This window comes from Pezoporus flaviventris, unplaced genomic scaffold (genome assembly GCF_033815535.1).
Source record: "Pezoporus flaviventris isolate CSIRO_AGI_PZ_B2104156 unplaced genomic scaffold, CSIRO_AGI_Pfla_v1 ptg000021l, whole genome shotgun sequence".
Lineage (NCBI taxonomy): Eukaryota > Metazoa > Chordata > Aves > Psittaciformes > Psittacidae > Pezoporus > Pezoporus flaviventris.
Genome location: NW_026892569.1, coordinates 341,258 through 355,763, shown reverse-complemented (window position 1 = coordinate 355,763; position 14,506 = coordinate 341,258). Strand labels below are relative to the sequence as shown.

Sequence of the window (14,506 nt, the reverse complement as noted above, 5' to 3'; positions counted from 1 at the left end):
GCCACGCTGTGCTGTACCCAGTGTTTGTCAAGGGAAATTCATCTCTTTAGAGAAGAGGGTGTACCAATAAGAACCAGCTATCCATGGGATGTTGAAGTGTTTGTTCAGTCTTTTCTGTTTCTTTATATTTCCTGGCAAGAAAAAATGGAGCAATAAAAATGACACTTACTGTTACTTAAAATAAAACTATGACCTGTTTCTCTAACACAGGGAGGTTGTAATCAGTGTAAGCTTGTCATTCATATCTGATGATAGCTTCAGATTAAGTCCTTTGGCAAGATGATGTTTTTCTCCTCCTTGCCTCCTTGTCACGCGCAGCAGGAGCAGAGTTGTGGTTTGCCCATAAATGTGATTGATGGTGAATGGAGAGTTTATAGGTTTGGAGACTGGCTTAGACAAAATCCAAATTCTGCAAGTTTTCTCTCCAGGTGTCATCTTGGTTTCAGTTTTCTATTGGAAAACAGTTTTTATGTCCAAATTGTGAGAAATACAGATCTGGTTCTGACTCTGTGAGAGCCTGGGTTGTTTAGCTGAACAGCCTGATTAGTTTTAGCCCAGGCACCACATAGAGATACAGCCACTGCATTCAGCAGGCTGTTTGGACGTTAATGCACTAGTTTGTAGGAAAAAAAAAACCTTAAAATAAAGAGAGTAGGTAATGGAATTGTTTGTAATTCATTAAATGACTAAACAGAAAATACCTAACTTGTTAATCTAACTCACTCTGAAACCCATAACTGAATACAGTTGGAGGGAAAAGAAACTAAAAAAGTGGTTGTTCAATCCCATGTTCTTGTTGTTTGGCAACTGCACAGAATTTTCTTGGGTTTTTTTGTTTTTTTTTAAAGTAGAATGATTAATTAGAAAAACATTTTCAGTTCTTTGAATGGATAAACTACCTAGACATGCAGAGTTGTATTTGCTGAAAGTGGGTGTAAGAAAGAAAATCATTACTTGTGTGATTACTTTATAATGCTACATTTACTTGTATGTCTGCTGGGTTAAAACCCAGGTATTTGTACAAGGAAGTGCCAGGGTTAAAGCTAGGATAGAGACCATCTGAGGAAGTCCCTAAACTTTAGGTGATATCAGAAATGGGCTGGGTGTTTTTTCCTGTTTTGTTGCCCAGTGGCTGGAGAGAAGGAAACAATACCTTACAGGTGCCAGCACAAGGGATGGGGAGATATGCAGGACCCGGCAGGAAAGCATGGCTCCCTCTATGCTGGGCACTGGAGGGCAGCAGCCATGCTCCCACTGTGCTGAGGGGCAGGGAAGAGCCTGGGAAGAGGTGGAAGGAGCAGCAGCATGAGACCTTGGGGGATGTTTAGGAACCAGTTCAGGAGCAAAGTCAGGGGGTACAGAGGAATTGTCCTTGTAGCTCTGACTCCAGGAGTACTCTGGGATGTTTCAGGCGATCACTCAGCTCTCAGCAGAGCCTGGCTTCCCAGGTAACATAACCAAAGCACTATTAATTACTTTGTTTTAAGCAGGTGAAAATAATTGGCTACTATTTGTTATCTTTCCAACAGCATTCAAACGGAAACATTCTAAATGTAGTTTAAATTAGTATGTGTTCTGTACTATTGGCTCCAATTAATATGAATTGGTTTTGTTTCTTCCCTGCCGTAACCTCATAAGGACTTTGAAGCACATTTCCTAAGATCCTGTCCACGTTTCCAGCTCTGTGATGGGGCTGCTGTGCGCTCCCGCCTGCAGGGAAGTGCTGTGGATTTAGTTGATGTGATGGTTCATGCAGCGGCTCTGCTGGGAATTTGCTCCCTCTGTGAGCTCCTCAATGCCTCCTCTGTTCAGTGCAGGATTTCTGCTTCCCACCTAGCCCCCTAACTTTATGCCACCACTATGTGCATCCTGCGTGGCTGCTCTTTGTGCCAGGTCTTCTTTAAGACCCTCTGAAATCTTTAATTTGTTTGAATCATAGAATCATAGAATAGTTAGGGTTGGAAAGGACCTTAAGATCATCTAGTTCCAACTCCCATGCCATGGGCAGGGACACCTCACACTAAACCATCTCACCCAAGGCTTCGTCCAACCTAGTCTTGAACACTGCCAGGGATGGAGCATTCACAACCTCCCTGGGCAACCCATTCCAGTGCCTCACCACCCTAACAGGAAAAAATTTCCTCCTTATATCCAATCTAAACTTCCCCTGGTTAAGTTTTAACCCGTTAGTCCTTGCCCTGTCACTACAGTCCCTAATGAAGAGTCCCTCCCCAGCATCCCTATAGGGCCCCTTCATATACTGGAAGGCTGTTATGAGGTCTCCACTCAGCCTTCTCTTCTCCAGGCTGAACAGCCCCAACTTTCTCAGCCTGTCTTCATACGGGAGGTGCTCCAGTCCCCTGATCATCCTCGTGGCCCTTCTCTGGTTTGTTCCAACAGTTCCATGTCCCTTTTATGTTGAGGACACCAGAACTGCACACAATACTCGAGGTGAGGTCTCACGAGAACAGAGTAGAGGGGCAGGATCACCTCCTTCGACCTCCTGGTCACACTCCTTTTGATGCAGCCCAGGATACGGTTGGCTTTCTGGGCTGCAAGCATTGAAGCATTAATACTTTCCACACATTCTTTGATCTCAGCATTGCAGATAGTTTCAAACTTCACCTGACCCAGAAATTCTTATCTGCAAAGCAGACAAGTAGTAGATAGGAGAAAGATGTGGCCAAACATGCTCAAGATTGATATTCTTCGTTGGTACAATGCTTTGTTCATTTTAGCTATTATTTAGAGGGGTAAAACTAATCCGTTCCTATTGCAATCTTATTACTTGACTCAAAATCTCAGTCTTAGAGTTATCTTTCCAGCAAAAACATGATGTTTTTTTCAGGCCATAAACAGTGTGGGTCTGGCTCTGTTCTTTGACTCAAAGTCACATTTTATTTTAATGGCTTTGATGGGAAATCTAATATTAACAACAACCTCTGAATTTATCTCTGAAGGCACCCTAATAATACCTTGCAAAGTAGTCAAAGGTGTGGCTGACAAAGATTATCTCTTAACCCCATCCGGAAGAGGCTGAAAGCAGTGTCTGTCACTGCAGGTAGTTCAGGTCTTCTTTCCATCTTAACAAAAGGGGTTTATTGATGCTGACAGTTATCAGTGTACGGAGTTCAGAGGCAGAGAAATAAATGACACACTTTTTGTTTGTTTACAGAGAGCTATCACTTTCATTTGTAAATACCCATACATGATGAATGCCATAGCTGGCTGTTGCGAAGGGGTAACATGTATCATATATCCCACTTGCAGCCTATTTTTAGAGCTTGTAAAGAATGAATACAGGTGCATACCTTTATGATGTTTTTCAGAGGAGTGAATTTCCTCTGACACTCAGTTTTGCCCTTACCACAAGCATGTCTCCCATCAGAGGCCATTGTACTGTAGTGGTGCTTCTCAGTGGCGCGTTTCCCCCAGGAATCAATCTGGCCCCAAGATTCCAGCTATGGTGGGCTGTTGGTGGGGGAGAAGGGCTGTGGGGCACACATTTCCTGATGGCACAGTGCTTAAAGACCACAGAAAACACTTACGTGCTCCCTGTGTCCAAGCAGAAAAGCACTGTAGAAGCATCATAAGAAACCTATAACTTTCCATGTTATTTTATAGTATACCTCATAGTAAGTTTTTATGACAATCAGTACTGGCTCTGCTGAAATCAGCAGGTGCTTTGCCCTCTACATGAGTGGGAGTGGGATTTCAGCCATAAAGTGCAGTACCATGCCTGTCTGTAGAGCCAGAGCTTAACTGGGAGCTCACCATTACACAGTGTTACAAACAGAAAGTGTGTGTTTTGTGCTACATTCTACAGGGTTTCTCCTTGTCTTTACAAAGATAGCTTAAATTTGCTGCCCACAGAGCAATGCTAGAGAAGTGTAATGGTTACCCTCTGCCATTAGGCAAAACTTCCAACCACCTATGGCTGTATTTCTTCTCCCTTGTGCTAGAGAAGTATGTCTTTGAAGTCAGTGCATGAGCTAAAACGCTCATTATTTATCTAGTGCACTACATGAAAACACACCCGAGTTTCAAATAAGCAATTCTTTCTTTTCCTTTTCTGAAGAGGTAAGTGCCATGTGCAAGGTGCATACTGACTTTGCAGAAGAATCTTTACGTTGTTTTGTGCAGTCTAGGGTGATCAGTATGATGAGCTTCCCATCCTTTCTGGGATTCATTGTGGAAAAGCCTGCTTCACTGAAATTAATGGGTATCATTCCACTTAAAATGAAGTCAGAATTTTCTAGCTTTGTACTGTAGTGCAAGCGTCTGTCTCACACAGTTGCTTTCCCTATATTATCTCAGCATAGAGTTTCTTCAGCCCTATTAAGACTGTTCAACAGCAGATTGTTCTCAATCTAATACATTTGCAGACTGACAAAGCAAACGGTTTATGTACTCAAACCCTAAAAAGCTGTCTCAGGCTATAAGGATGTCATGTCATTGACACTTTGACCTGAACTGATTTCTATCATTAAGCTATTATCTCACCCAAGAACTGTTTTTATTGTTCTTCCTATTGGATACATTCTCTGTTCTGGCAAAAAGTGCATTGTAATAACCCTGATGAATTAAAAACATACACTTCTGATAGCAGCTATTACTTGAAAACCTGATAAGCCAAAATGGACTTTTGTTTAAAGAAAATCCTACTTTAAATCCCAGTATCTCCTGGGGAATTTTCAAGGTCATACTCTTGCTTCCCATTAAATCCTTCTGGGAACTTCAAAGCAATCCTCGTTAAAAGAGTCCATTATACTGGATATCTGTAATTGTTAGTTATGGCCCTAGCACTGCTCTGTACAATACTTTGCCAGTCCCCTGGATTCAAGACTCATTTCACGTGTGGTTATATCATTCACTTGACTAGCTATGCAGTCTGAGTTTGCTTAGGGGCTTCATGATAGGCAGGGTAAATATCCAATTCTAAAAGGTATAATAATAAGAAAGCCCTAAAGGTAAAAATGTAGCCCTGGTTAGAATATGAGGAATTTGGAAGTGGAAGTGGTGTAAAGTGACTGATGTGTGAATGCTCTTCAGATAGAAATATACCTGCAGCATTTGCCCAGCCCTGCTCTGAACAATACATGTGCATGCATATGCATAAACATAATTATTCTAATAATTTAAAGTAAGCCTTTTGTTATTAATTGTATTCTGAATGCAGCAGAGGTGAACAAGGTGAATCCAGGTTATCAAGTGTATACAAAGCAGCACTGAAGTGAGAGATTGCTTAGGCTATTTTCCTGATCATGCTCTCTTGGCATTAATCATTTATTCAAGATTTCCAGGCACTGGTGTTCACCTTATGATCTCCCTCTGAGGTAGGAGCTTATAAACATTATCAGTGTTTTGCAGATTGGAAGCAGAGGCATCTGAGTGGCATTTGGTGGTGTAACTAGACAGAGTGGTTGGATGTTCCAGCCACTGTGCTCACGTCAGTAGAGTTGAGCTAACAGAGAATCTGGCCTTGTCTTCCTAAATCAGTGTGCACACATGGGGGAGGATGTTTTGTTTTCCTTTTGCAGCACTTGACAGTTCTGTGATGGCTCCGTTAGACTTCTAACCTTAAGCACCACATTATGGGTCTACGCTAGGGAAGTTTGTCCTCATGGCCCAGCTTGACTTGTTGATGATTTTAGCCAGCTTTGAGATTTTCTTCACTGATTCCCAGTCCATCAGATAACTCTGCACTATTAAAGCCCATACATGTAGGTGTTCCTAGCAGCCAGCAGGTGAATTACAGCTGAGGGTTACTCTAAAAACCCACTGCCACCAAGCTGCTTTTGCTTTCCCAGAAAAGGCAAGATCATTCTGCATGTTCTCCATCTATCTCAGCATATAGTCACAGTCACATGAGCCCTCTGACGCTTGTGGTGGTAGCAGTGCTTGGTGTGGACTTGCAGAAGGTTTAGTGTAGCTCACAGGGCAGGCACAGCCTGTGATTGGTGGCATACAGAAACAAGCCTCTTGAAGGATGTTTCTCTGGAAAACACAGGAATGTTTCTTTGGCAAATAGCTGGTACAGCAGTTTCTCTGGATCAAGGTGTTGACCAGAGTGTCACATTATTGACCCAGTCTGAGCCCGAAGAGTCTGCTGAACAGTTATTGCAGGCTGAGACAGAGCTGCCGCAGTCAACCCTGGCAACACGTTTCCTGCCTGTATGCACAGTGACAACAGGTCACAGGGGGACAAGGAGCTTGTTTTGTCTTGGCATTGCACAGATCAGGACAGCCTCTGCAGCAAACCAGGTTCCGCAAATGTAATTGCATTTTGTTGCAAAGTTTCTAAATGCGCAGAAGCAGAGAATGACAGTGATATTGTGAAAACTGTGAAGAAGATACCTGAATATATGAATATCTGAATATATATTTATAATTTTTAAAGCTGAGCAAATGATTTGTTCTAGATATATGCAGTGAACTTTGTTGTTTGGTTTTTTTTCCAGTCAAAATCTGCAGGACTCTGTTCTTATTCATATTCACCTCTCAGCTGTCCTTAATTAGTTTAAAGTGTTTGGCTTCAAAAACCTTACTCTGTGATTTTTTTGTGAGCTGTTTGCTTCATATATATATGTATCTGCAAGACTTTCCTCTTCCTGACTATGCAGATGTTCTTCTTTGGCCCTGCTACCAGGAATCTCCCAGATAACTCATTCTGCAGGACCCATCATTGACACATGCTGCCTGCTGCCAACAGGCCTGAGGGGGTGTCATGGTTTAAACCAAACCAGACAACTCGTTCACTCACTTCCCTCCCCCCTCCCCCTTCTTGCCCTCCTCCTTCTCCCGGAGGGATGGAGAAGAGAATCAAAAAGAATGCAACTCCCACGGGTTGAGATAAGAACAGTTTAGTAACTAAGGTATAACACAGATCACTACTGCTACCACCAATGATAATAATGATAAAGGAAATAACAAGGGAAGAGAATACATCACCTCACCACCAGCCGACCAGTAACTCACCCCCCCCCCCCCCCCCCCAGCCCGACCAAGCACTGACCCATACCTCCTCCAACCCTGCAGTCTCCCAGTCCTTCTGTCCTTCTGGGTAATTCCCCATTACATCCTGGGCATGACGTGCTGTGGTATGGAATACCTCTTTGGTTAGTTTGGGTCAGGTGTCCTGTCTCTGCTTCCTCCTGGCTTCCCCTCCTCCCTGGCAGAGCATGAGGCTCACAAAGTCCTTGGCCAAACCAAAACATCATTGTTATCAGCTCTGTTCCCAGGCCGAAAGTCAAAACACTGCACTGCACCAGCTACCAAGAAGGAGAAAAATGACTGCTACTGCTGAACCCAGGACAGGGGGCCAACTCGTCAGGCTCTGGTTTTTGAGCATCTTTCAGTGTTGTCCTTCGACTATTTCAGCCAATCTAATGTATCTCAGCAAAGACAAAACAAGTATTGTAATGGCACTGGAAATTCTTTGACAGCAAATTCATCTTTCAAGGAACCGCTGAAGGAAATATTCAAATTACCTTTGGAAGGTTGGAAGGTTTTTACAGCTATTACTAATACCCGATGCGTTTTATTATTTTGGAGGTAACCACCTGGCAACCCACAGCACTTCAGGTTAAATTAATCAAACCCAAGGAGAGATTAGCACCAAAAAAATTATCTTAAGTTCTTAAAAAAGGCAAAACCCCAAAGAGTAGGAGCTCCTTCAGGTACTGCCAAAAGCTAAGAGAGAGGAAAACATCATCCTCTCCCCAGGGCTGGAGTCCATTGCTGTCGAAGCTGCAAAGGCAAACATCAGTTTAGCACGTAAGTAGATTTTAAAGTTATCTCCCCGGAAGGACTGCAGATAAAGCCAGCCATCAGCAGGAGGAAAGAAGAGGCTGTGGTGGGGGATGCTGCTGGAAGTGAGGTCTGGCTTGCTTGTACTCCAGCCAAGATGCAGCATGGAAGATTATTCTTAATTCTTGCAACAGATTTTTTTTTTCTGCATGAAACAGTGAATGCCCCTTTCCTCCCCAAGAGAAGTTTTTGTTGCAGAGCACGATGTGCCATCTCTGTGCTGTCATCTGTACAGGGACACGTTAAGGAAAGGACAGACACGCAGCAGACATGGGGCTGCTCTACCCAAGGAGGTTGGATCAAAGCTACAATTTAGACAAGCAGGCCATAATTAAATTCCGTCTGTTTCTGTCATTGAACTGAAGGCCAAAATCCTATAGTGGATTGTGTAACTTTCCTTACACAATAGTGCCTCTGCAGAACTGGTCAAGCTGGCCCTAACTGCAGGTGGTAACATCTCCGTCTTGCAGAGGGCTCCTATCAGGTATCTGTGATGGGAAGACGGTGGGGGAATGCAGGGAACTGGTGGTACTGCAGCAGGCTGGGAAGCCCTTGGAAGCCCTGCAGACAGTGGTGGCACTTCCATCTGGGAAAATGTCTATTCATTAGCAAAGTAAATTAAGAAAACATAGTCTCTGTGAAGAGCTGATAACCTTTTAAATTGAACTCCTCTTCCCACAGATGAAAAGAGAAATACACAAACCTTATTTGGTTCCTTCAGGAATGACCCTGAAAGCCCAGACTGAGGTTTTGAAGAACCAGTGCTGTGTGTGTAAAGGTTTTGGTCTGGTGTTAACTAAACCTTTTGGAGAAAGTACCAGTGATGGATGAAGAGGATGACTTAATCCTTCCACAGCATTCAGCTTTCCTTGTGTCTTGTGTCCCTCTCTCTGGAGGGTGATAACCTAATCGTGTGAGCTGCACCAGGAGAATGAATCAGAAATCTCAGTGAAGCAGCCTCAGACCTCTTGCAAACCAAGCTCTGGAGCAGTTCTGCGCCAGAGCAGGTCTTCCCTGCCAGAACTGGGATGCTCATCACGCTCAGGCTGATGCTCGCCTGACACGGTCTCGTGGTTCTCACCACCGCAACACCTAACTGAACTTGTCACACAGAGATACAGAAAAGCTCCTTTACGTTACAAGCAACAACTGTCAGCAGTGCAAATGTGCCTGGACTCGCATAATCCACCCGAAAAGGTGGTGGTTGCTAAGCGACACAGCCCCGTTCTCTTTTTATGCCGTTTTAGTTCCTTCTCAGCTTAATGTTCCATGTCTGGGGCTGCTTAATTTGATCTTATTTGCAGTGACAATGTAGGGTCTTGTGCCTTGGATACCAATTCACATGAAATGTACCAATCGTCACACTTAAAAATCACATTCGGTTTTGGAGCTGGTGAAACTGAAATGGAAACTGGGGTTTGTTTTCTGCCGGAGAGGCATTTCCATGGCCATGCTGTACCATCCTAACTCTGTTACCTCCCCACCCCACTGCCCCTCCTTCCCCCGTAGTGCTCCTTGATGGTGTTTAATGAATTAATTACACTGTTCACAGATTCTGGCTTTTCTAGAGAATTAACCAGCCTCAGGCCTCCCCCTCTCACTCCATGTGTTTTTGCTGGTGTTGTAACATGCAGAACATCCTTCTCCAAAATCCAAACCCACGCTCCCTAAATACTGATTAGCCAAAACCACTGATGGGGTAGAGCGGGGTGGGAGGAGTGAGGCAATTGCAAAAGGGGGGATATGAAATCAGTAGCCTTAAAAATGTACAATACCCAACTGAATTAGAGAGAAGTTATCTTTTTATAGAAGCAGGTTGGGCTTTCCAGTTCATGAGTTTCTCCTGGATAACCCCTCATCAGAAAGATTCTTGCTATAGTCTTGTGTTCATTTGGAAATACAGTTGTTGCCTTATGCATGTCAGGATTCTATGGTGACATCACTCTCAATCCTGGACAAAAATAAGAAAGAAAAGCAATTTACAAGAGTAACCCAGAGGGATGAAATCTTATCAAGGAACTTAAAATGTATATAAAAAATAAGGTAAGGAAAAGACAACTTAAAATATAACTTACACCTCCCACTTTCATTCTGGTTTTGAATTTCTAGCATTTCATGGCAATTACAAGCAGCATATTAGTAATATGTGCCATAATACACAGTGTGTCACAAGAGCAGCAAAAGGAGTATGAGTGATGACTGCATAAATCTATATAATTCTGTATCATAATTGTTTTCTATTAATTTCCGAAGTGTGTCTATTCTTTGCAAGCAGCCCTTGCTTCTCATTATAGCATTTAGTGTAACATGTCTTTTCAGTCTTCCTTCTAGCCTGTTATGGCTATCCTTCAAATGGGTCCTTCAGTAATTGCTCGTGACAGTAAATCCAGTTATCCCACCTGAGGAATCTAGAAGGCCATGTGCACCAGAAGTGATGTAGGGATGGTCAGAGAAGGTTATTCTAGTTGTTCTTTCCTCAGTCAGTGCTTCAACATGAATATTGTTCGCTTTGGAGGTTAAATTGCACTCAGTGCTGTATTTTTGTTGATTCAGTTTTGATAAGGCTTCACAAATAGATAGAAACGATTACTACAGCACTTACCACCTGAGTAGGATGGTGCTCTCTCGCTGGGAAGTCAAACAGGAGCCTGGGTGTGCGGGTGGATGGTGTGTGCCCTGTCGGGGGCTGGAGCACTAGAACCATGCACTGAATATGTCACCACGTTGCCGTCAGGCTACTTATGTACTAGATAAATTAGTAATCAGGAAACAGAAACAATCTCTCTAGCAGCTTCTCTCTCCCTGCTGTCATTTGTGATCTGCTGATGAACCTCTCAGCGACTGGAACACCACTGCTATTTATGGTTGTCCTCAGCACTGAGCTGCTAATTGTTGCTGCTTTACTGAGAGTGACAAGGAAATGTGACAGCTAAAGATGATATAATTTATGAGAAGAGAAGGCTGTAAAGCAATTATGGAGGAACATACTTTTTACTAATGTTATAGTTGTAATTGAATATGTTCGTATTCTATTATTAAAACACGAGGTTCTGTGTGCTGATCTGCAGGAAAGTCACGCAGTTCAGGCTGTGGCTCAGAGACAACTACCCACAAACACATGCAATAAAACAAAATGCAGTTTGTACAATTGTAGACACTTATATACCACATAAATTGCCAACACACTATGGTAGGGAGCACAACACGACAGAGGTGAAAATGCGATACAAAAATTTCTATTTAGATACTAAACATAAAATTATTTTCCCCAAGCTTCATTCCATTTGTTGGGTTTTGGGCAAGCATGCAGAGTCATTTAGGGTTGTTGCTTTCCTCTCTTTCTCATATATATTCCCCAATTTAAAGGCAACAGAGCATGTGGATAGCTCTGGCTTTCAGGCACAGATAGGGAAGAACCATGCACATCCATTTCCCTCTTAGCTGGACTGAAGCAGGATTTAATAATTGGCCTCCGCTTTTCCTGGCATGTATGATACAGTTTTCTAAGCAAGAATTATGAAAATGGGAAAGAGGAGGGTAAGCATAATCTGCCACAGTGACTGCAAAGAAAATCAGAGCTGAAGTTCCAGACTCGTAGCCATCATGATGTCAGTTCTCACCCAATGCTGGAAATACTAAGAGCATGTTTCATACATTTGATAGCGTGAGATGTCTGGGGGCTGTAATAAAATTCATTTTTTTGCACTGTAAATCTTTTCTCCTTAGGCATGGAAGAGGTTACAAATGTGCATAAAATTGAAGTGAAAGTGATTAAATCTCACTCTGAGCAAGTATTGACAGATCTGCCTTGCTTTTGGATGCTGTGGGAGCTTTTTTCTTTGCAGCCCATGCTCAAGATAATGAAAACCAGTCAAGTGATGAAACTTATATATCCAAAGAGGATTTTTGCTTCTGTGTATTTGTTTTTAATATGTTGTTGTTGGTACAGAGATGCAGTTATTTCAAATCCTGTCATTTCTGGAAGGGGATGGGTATAGACCATCACCGTCCCCCACAGCCTTTTGGCATGTTGCAAAGGAAAGGCCTTTAATTAATTGCTGTGCTTTAACAAAACACTGTTTATTTTCCACATGCAGATATACAGGTTGTCTTCATCTGGGTTGTGCTGATGTAGGCTGTATGTGGGTGTCTTGAAATGGATGTTTGTAAGGGAAGAAGGTGGGATCCATTTGTGGAGAATGGGAAAAGGCACAGCTCCTACTAAGAGAATAACTCATAGCTCATGTGGTTGTCAGTATCTATCTTGTACACAGTCACATCCTCAGAATTAATGCCATGCTATGAAGTGTCTGGGGTTTGTGATGACCAAGGTGCCTCTTTATGCTTCCATCTGCCAGGAAATCAGATGCTCTCCTGCCTCAGCTCGTCTGGGGAGGCATTGCTCTTGCCTCTTGTTTTTTCCTAGGTATTGATTACTTTCAATTTGAGAGTTAGTGTAATGCTAATAAAACCAGAAGACTAACAGCAATGCCAGCAGCACAGGGTAGATGAGATAGTTGCACCTTCCATTCACCCAGTCCTGTGTGTTAGCAGGAATGCCATATGACACTTCATCACTCTGTGTGTCCCTGCAGCCAATCTGCCTAACCTTTTTGAAGTGTGACAGCCAGACCAGGTTCCACCATAATGTGGACAGAACACTTTTCAGGCCAAGTTAAGGCAAAACTGTAATGGGAACTGAAGAATCCTGTGCTGGGCTCTGCTTGATGAGTGCATGTGATGTGGTTACCTGTACCTGGCCTGAATCTGGAGATTGTTTCCAGTACAGTAGTCCTGTCTGTATATATGAGATTGTATTCTTCAGGTATGCCTTCTGCTAGTTTCTTCTCCTGTTAACATTCACCACCAATTTGCAGAAAAGGTCACTTGTCACTAGCAGCAATATGTAGCCTCTTTTCAAAGAGAAAGGAACCCTTTTTTTCAAACAAGTTACATGATGCAGATGCCTTAAGAGCACATATATTTGCAGATATGCAGGCAGTCAATATCTAGGGTCTTTCCTTTCTATATGGCGTTTTGTACTTTAAAATAGCTAGCAGTCCACATGGATCCCATGGTTGTTGCTTGTTCCTTTGCATGGACCTCAGGAAAGAGAGATGCAGCTGGTCTGGGTACCTCTGTGTATAAGGAGTAGTCCAGCATTTCAGATTCTGCATGTGACAGCTGTTGGCTCGCCTCTGATGCATCTAAGTCACCAGCCAGCTGAGGTTGACATAATTATATGTATATTAATTAACATGTATATGTTATTTGTAAGAGGACAATCTGTTTTCACTGTTGGAAAGCCGTCATCCATTAACACTAACAGCAACAGTGTGTGAGATCTGTATCTATTTTGCATTTAAAGAACAAGGAATGCTCATGTATTGTGGATTAAAGCATGGTGAATTCTGGTAATGAGGATGTTTCATTAACATTCCCCATTTTCATGTAAATTAATTTCTTTGAGGGAAATCGAAACCATACCTGATGCTTATTGCCAATGATAATGATGAGCCAAGACTGAGCAGATTCATTATTGAGGTAGACTGTTCCTCCCATGAAGTCTTCAAATCAAGACTGGAGACCTTTGAAGTTATACATCAGGTGGGCTCCAGGTTCCTGGAGTTAGTGCAGGAAGAGAGTTGCAGTATGCACCAGCTACATACCCAGAAACATGATCTCCTTTGGCCTTTAAACCCAAGGAAGATTGTCTTTCTGCTCCTAAAGTAACCACAAAGCTTTTATTGACCATTTTATCTAAATTATGGATGATGCTTTTGGAAACTACATTATTCTTGTGAAGCAGAGCAGTGCCAAAGATAACTTTACCATCTTAAGGCTCAGATGCATGGAGCCCATCTTGTCACAGAGAGATTAAAGAAGTACATGCTATCAACAGTATTTCTCGCCTGAATTCACTTGGCAATGGTGGTTCGTTGTCATATTGAAAATGAGAAATGAGCTGCTGTGGTTGAATTTGTGAGAAAACTCATCAAGCAAAATTATCAGGTTTGATGAAAGCTAGAGTAAACCCCCTGAAAGCATTAGAGGGGTTGACATTATAGGAACCAGCAGTGGAGAGTATCAAAACATCTCTTTGTCACAGGAGTTCTGCTGCTATTCGAAATTGGACAACTTAATGGATAAAGCTGAAGTATATCACAAAATAATATATGTCATTACTTTGTAACCTGTTTCATGATGATATTTCTTTTCAGCTGCATTTTATCTCTCTTCAGCATTTAATAGCATACCACAGTTTATTGAATATTTTCAGCCTAGCCTTGAAGTATGAGTTTTATCCTGCCATGTGTTGAAAACCTTCGTGTCCAAGAGAAGTTAATGGGAAATGAAGATGATCAGCATTTTGTATGACCAGTCCTTGATTGAACAGATAGTTCTGACCCTTGTATGGAAAATGGTCAAACAGATGAACTAGGGCTTCAGAATTATACTGCAAAAAGCTGGAGTATCAAAACTGTGTCTTAAATGACAGTCTTGAAAATACCTAGGAGTGAAATTGTTTCTTTGTCAGTAAAAAGACAGTGAACGCCATGAAGAATATTTACATTTGAGTGCACTCTCATGTATTATGCTCTCAAAATGTTTTGAATTGTTGGTGGTGAGCCTGTCCTTATTTAAGCAAGTATTTCTGAAAAGCAGGCCACCTGAAAAATTAATCATGGTCTGTGAT

The 14,506-nt window shown here is 42.4% G+C and overlaps 1 protein-coding gene across 6 annotated transcripts in view; it reads left to right on the top strand.

Moving 5' to 3' along the window:
• GRM7 (glutamate metabotropic receptor 7) overlaps window positions 1–14,506 on the top strand; it is a 297,928-nt gene that overhangs the window by 280,361 nt on the left and 3,061 nt on the right. The window lies entirely within an intron of this gene.